This window comes from Aquarana catesbeiana, linkage group LG11, assembly GCF_042186555.1.
Source record: "Aquarana catesbeiana isolate 2022-GZ linkage group LG11, ASM4218655v1, whole genome shotgun sequence".
Lineage (NCBI taxonomy): Eukaryota > Metazoa > Chordata > Amphibia > Anura > Ranidae > Aquarana > Aquarana catesbeiana.
Window position 1 is genome coordinate 224948092 of NC_133334.1, and position 5111 is coordinate 224953202.

Here is a 5111-nt window from a genome sequence, read left to right on the forward strand (position 1 = left end):
ATCGGCGCTTTCAAATCGTAGACAGATTCGTGGCAAATCTGCCCCCGATTCAAAACGCTGAAGTGTGAATGCAGCCTTAGGTCTAGTTCACACTTGTGCTTGGGGCAGTAAAAATAGGAGTCCAAAATGTATAGTTACATTGATTCAGCTCAAACCAATGTAAGTATACATACTCCATACCTGTGGGAATGTAGTGGAAGGTGAGAATTGCTCTTTTTAGTCCCCACTAATACAGTGATCTCCATGGTCCTATTGGTCTGGTGTTGAGCCACACCCATCCTACATAGTGACCACAGGGTGGGGGGTGGTCACGTGCTTGGTACTGGCGCCATTCACAGAACACCTTGGATTTTTTTTTTTATCAAATAGTTTTGTAGGCTTTACAAAAAACAGGCATACAAAAAACAAACACAAAAAAGAAACAATAAGCAGAAAAATAGTAAAAGAGACAGCAGCCTTGTAATCCTGTCCATAGCTAGTATGTGGAACAGCTATAGACATATAGGAATTAAAGCGGAGTTCCACCCAGAAGTGGAACTTCCACTCATTTGTCCCCCCCCGGGTGTCACATTTGGCACCTTTCGGGGGGGAGCAGATACCTGTCTCTGACAGGTTTTTTTTTTTTTTTTATTGAAAGTCTATGGCGTGCATAACACACCCAAAAACTTCACCCGGTGCATAAAAAATGTGCACACACATAAAGAGTGCTCACAAAAAAGTGCAACGGGTACACAGACGTGCCAATTCCCTGATCCCCCGGGGCGTTAGGCTCCAGACGGGGACAAAGGTATTTACAATAGGCTATCTGGCCGAAACCAGACAGACCCCGTTCTCTGGAAGGCCTGCCGAAGCAGAGCCCACCCAAGTACTAGGTGGGGCTTCCCCGAAGGGAGACCCCATGAGTCAGGGGACGGACGAAGCCAGAAGGCCATGTCCACCCCTCCACAAGACTTTCAGGACTGGCCCGAGGACCCGTCCTTACTCATCACACAGTGACAAACGTGAACAAGACGTGACAAAACATAGGATTCAATCAAAAAAAGAAAGAAAATAAATAGAAAGTGGGGAAGGGATAGTGGAGAGGAGAGTGAAAAAGGTGGCCATTGTGTAAAACAATGACCAGGCCCTCCGGCCAAGAATAAAAAATTCCTCTGGTCCCAGCCAAAAGGCCCAGCCCAAGAGGCAGGTGCTAAAAAAGCCTGTTTATGGTGCAGTGACCGTGGTGCCTCAAATCAAAGTGACTGCCACTCACAGTGATTTTATGGCACCCATGGACTGCCACTCCAGGGGTACTACTCCATAGGCTTTCAAGACCAACCCTGGCCACCAGCCCAGACCACAGCAGACCCCACCCCAGGCAGAAAGGCATGGAGTTCAGGAAGCTTGGTGAGAGCCCTTTACCATCAGGCTTCACCGTCGTTCCGTCCCTCCTACCTAATTACATTCGGGAAGTACTGGCCGCTCCCCCGGTGGGAAAAAGGGGAGCCAGCATTCCCTCCCGAATAACTGTCCGGAGCTAGATCTGCCCCAATCCAGGCCAGAAGGCCAGGGTCCCGACCCTCCGGTTCAGACCCCGTGGTTCTCCATCCACATCAGAAGGCTTCCCTTTCAGCTATGAACCGTCCAGGTCACCTTTACTCCAGCAGGCTTTGCATAGCAACCGCCATCCCATCTCTATCTCACCATAGATCAGAGACGGAAGCAAGCGCCACTTCCTGGAAACTGATAAGAACAGATACTACACTTGATCTTAGCCAAAAGGCCGAGAAGCGGCCTGTCCAAACTTCCGGGAGTCCACGCCAGTGGTGAATTACGCCAGTAGGTCGGCTCCCACCTCCTCCTTCCCCCGCCCCCGGGCCAGTAGGAGAGAGGAGTGGAGCCTCACACATGTGCAGTAGGGTTCCCGGCGTGAAGCCATAAGGCTACACTGGCGGGTTCCCTTACCCGCAATGGTGGCGGCGTCCCCTGACAGCTGACGGAAAGATCAGCTGCGGTGCCGACAACGCTGGACTTCAGGACAGGTAAGTGTCCGATTAATAAAAGTCAGCAGGTGCAGTATGTGTAGCTGCTGGCTTTTAATTTTTTCAGGAATAGGCGGACCTCTGCTTTAACAATAAATGCAATCACTGCATAAATGCAAACACATTGATTTCTCCAGGCTGATTATCCGAGTGTTGTGCAATGCATACAAGGAACAACGAGTAACTCAAGATTTTGTGATGTAAAGCCCGTACACACGATCAGAAATGCCGCTAGCTAAACTCCGATGAGAGCTTTTGGTCGGAAAATGCGACCGTGTGTATGCTCCATCAGACTTTTGCTGGCGGAATTCCAGCCAGTAAAAGATTGAGAGCATGTTCTCTATTTTTTTTTCCAATAAATTTTTATTGAGTTTTACATATTACAGGTTATGAAGTCATAGTAAGGAACAGGAACATGAACATGTAAATGTAAGTTTACAGACTAGATATTGTAAGTATAGTCTGAATAGCGATTTTATGAATAACGTTCTATGAGAAAGAAAAAATTGTTAACAAAGTGATTATAAACATAGGGTAGAACAGTTGACCTGGAATGATAGGAGGAGGGGTGGGGTAAGGAGGGGAGGGATGCAAGAGGAAGGAGGGGCAAGGAGGGATAAGGGAAGGGGGGGAAGGAGAGCTTCAAGTGGAAGGCGAGTAGAGAGACAGGGCATTCAATTGTTAAACCTTACTTCAATCATTAATTCTTTTTTGAGTACCAAAGGACCCATGGGTTCCAGCGAGTTAGTGTCTTTGTATGGGATTGTTTGCTGCGTGGCAAAAGGGTTTCATAAGTGAAATGGGTTTGTACTAAGTTAGTAACTTCCGTAAGGGAGGGAATGTTGTCAGATTTCCAGTTTCTAGTGAGCAAGAGTTTGGTAGCTAGGAGGACGTGTGTAATCACTGTTCTTTGGTGTATGGGAAAATCTTCTATTGTCAAATTAAGAATGGCTAAGTGTGGAGTAATTGTAACCGAGCTATGGAGTATGTCTTGGAGTATGGATTCCACATTTTTCCAAAGCTGGGTTACATTTGGGCAAGACCAACGAATGTGGAGGAGGGTGCCCATATGGCCACAGTTTCTCCAGCAGTCGTGTAAGGCATGTCTGTGGAATTTGGCCAGTCTGGACGGAGTTAGGTATCATCTCATTAGCGTTTTTTGGGTGATTTCCCAAAGGGAGGTGCAAGTGGTTGCTTTGTAAATAGATGTGATTGCCTGATGCCATTGGGCACCTGTGAATTGTGTCTCTAGGTCAGTTTCCCAGTCAAGGAGAGGTTTGGTTTTGCTGAACATGTTTTTTTCCTGTAGGAATGAGTATATGAGGGAAGTCCCTTTAGTGTTAAAGTGTTCTGTAAAGAAGTAGTTCCGTAGTTTCAAGGGTAGTTTTCCTTCTAGAGATGTGTGTGCCTTCAAGCAGTTTTGTAATCTGAAGTAGCTGAGGAAGTCTTTGGAGGGTGCATTGAGGTCTTTGCCTATTTGTGAGAAGGATTTGCAGGTTGTTAGATCGCGAAGTTCTTGTGTGTATGTTACCCGGTCAGTAATCCAGGATGGGAGTGTTAAGTCAGGAGTAAGAAGCTTTAAGGTGTTTAAAGGAATGTGTAGTGGTTTCGTCAGTACATGTGACCATTTGGTATTGTGTAGTGTACGCCACACTTTAACTGAGGCTTGGACAGTGGGTGAGTAGTGGAAAATGTGAGGATTATGTGTAGAGGTACTAAATAACCAGTTGGCGAGGTTTGTGCCGGTGTCTTGTGATTTTCTATATCGCTCCAGAGAGTTTTGGGTGAGGTATTCATCCATTCTTTCATTTGTGATAGATGGCGGATCTGTGTTTAATAAGTTTCGTGTGACTACATCTAGATTTTTTCCCTTGCCAAACAAATTGGCTTAAGATGGATTGGAGAGATTTCAGGTAGGTAGATGAAAGTGGTATAGGAAGCGTGCGAAATATGTAGAGCAGCCGTGGCAATACCATCATTTTAAAGGCTGCCAGGTGGCTTGACCATGAGAATTCATGTTTGGAGAGTTTTGTGGTTTCAGTGAGCATCATCTGTTTGGCGTCTGTTTGGCGTCTGTGTAGTTGTGTGCGAAAAGACCTCTAGTGGATTTGGTGAGAATAATGCCGAGGTAGGGAATACTATCCTCTGCCCATGGGTAAGGATATTGGGTCTGGAGAAGATTACTAGTGGTTGCATCAATGCCCAGGTCTAGAATGTAGGATTTATGTTCATTAACTTTGTAGTAATTAAAGTACTAAACCTTTTCAGTAGCGATTGGACCAAAGCCAGGGAAGAGTGAGGGTTTGTATTCATCATTATCACGTCGTCTGCAAATAAATTTATTTTGTGTTCTGTGGTACCAATGGTGAAGCCTGATATTGTAGAGTGGGATCTAACATGTTCTGCTAAGGGTTCCATAATTAGGTTAAAAATTATTGGTGAGAGCGGACAACCTTGTCGGGTGCCATTAGTGATGGAGAATGGCTTAGACAGCATCTCCAATGTATAGACCTGTGCTGATGGGGAGGAATACAGAGCCATTATGGCTGCCAGAATGGGGCCCTGAAAACCAAATTTGCCAAGGGCTGCTTCAAGATATTTCCAATGGACCCTATCGAACGCCTTCTCTGCATCCAAGGATAGGAGCAGAGAAGGCATTCTAGATATCTCAGCGTGATGGATTATGTTAATAAATCTGCGAGTGGCATCAGTTGTCTGCCTCCCTTTTGTGAAGCCTGATTGGTCCTTATGTATTAGAAGGGGCATTAGGTTGAGTAATCTGTGGGCTATTAGTTTGGCATAGATTTTTGTGTCCACATTGAGAAGAGATATGGGTCGGAAGTTTTGTGCAGAGGTAGGCTCTTTCCTCGGCTAGTGTAACAATTAAGGCACTTAGCATTTCTGGGGGAAGAGAGGAGGAGGAGGCAGCGTCATTGTACACTTTGGTCAGATATGATGTTAGTACAGTTCCAAATTGTTTGTAATACTCTCCTGTAAGACCATCTGGGCCAGGAGATTTGTTAGAGGGAAGTGATGAAATTATATTTTTGATTTCTAGATCTGTAAATGGGGTGTTCAGGGAGTCTAGTT

General features: G+C 45.7%; 1 pseudogene; it reads right to left on the minus strand.

Moving 5' to 3' along the window:
- Positions 1-1642: 1642 nt before the first annotated feature.
- LOC141113036 (U2 spliceosomal RNA) lies at positions 1643-1774 on the minus strand (annotated as a pseudogene).
- Between the last annotated feature and the right edge of the window lie 3337 nt (positions 1775-5111).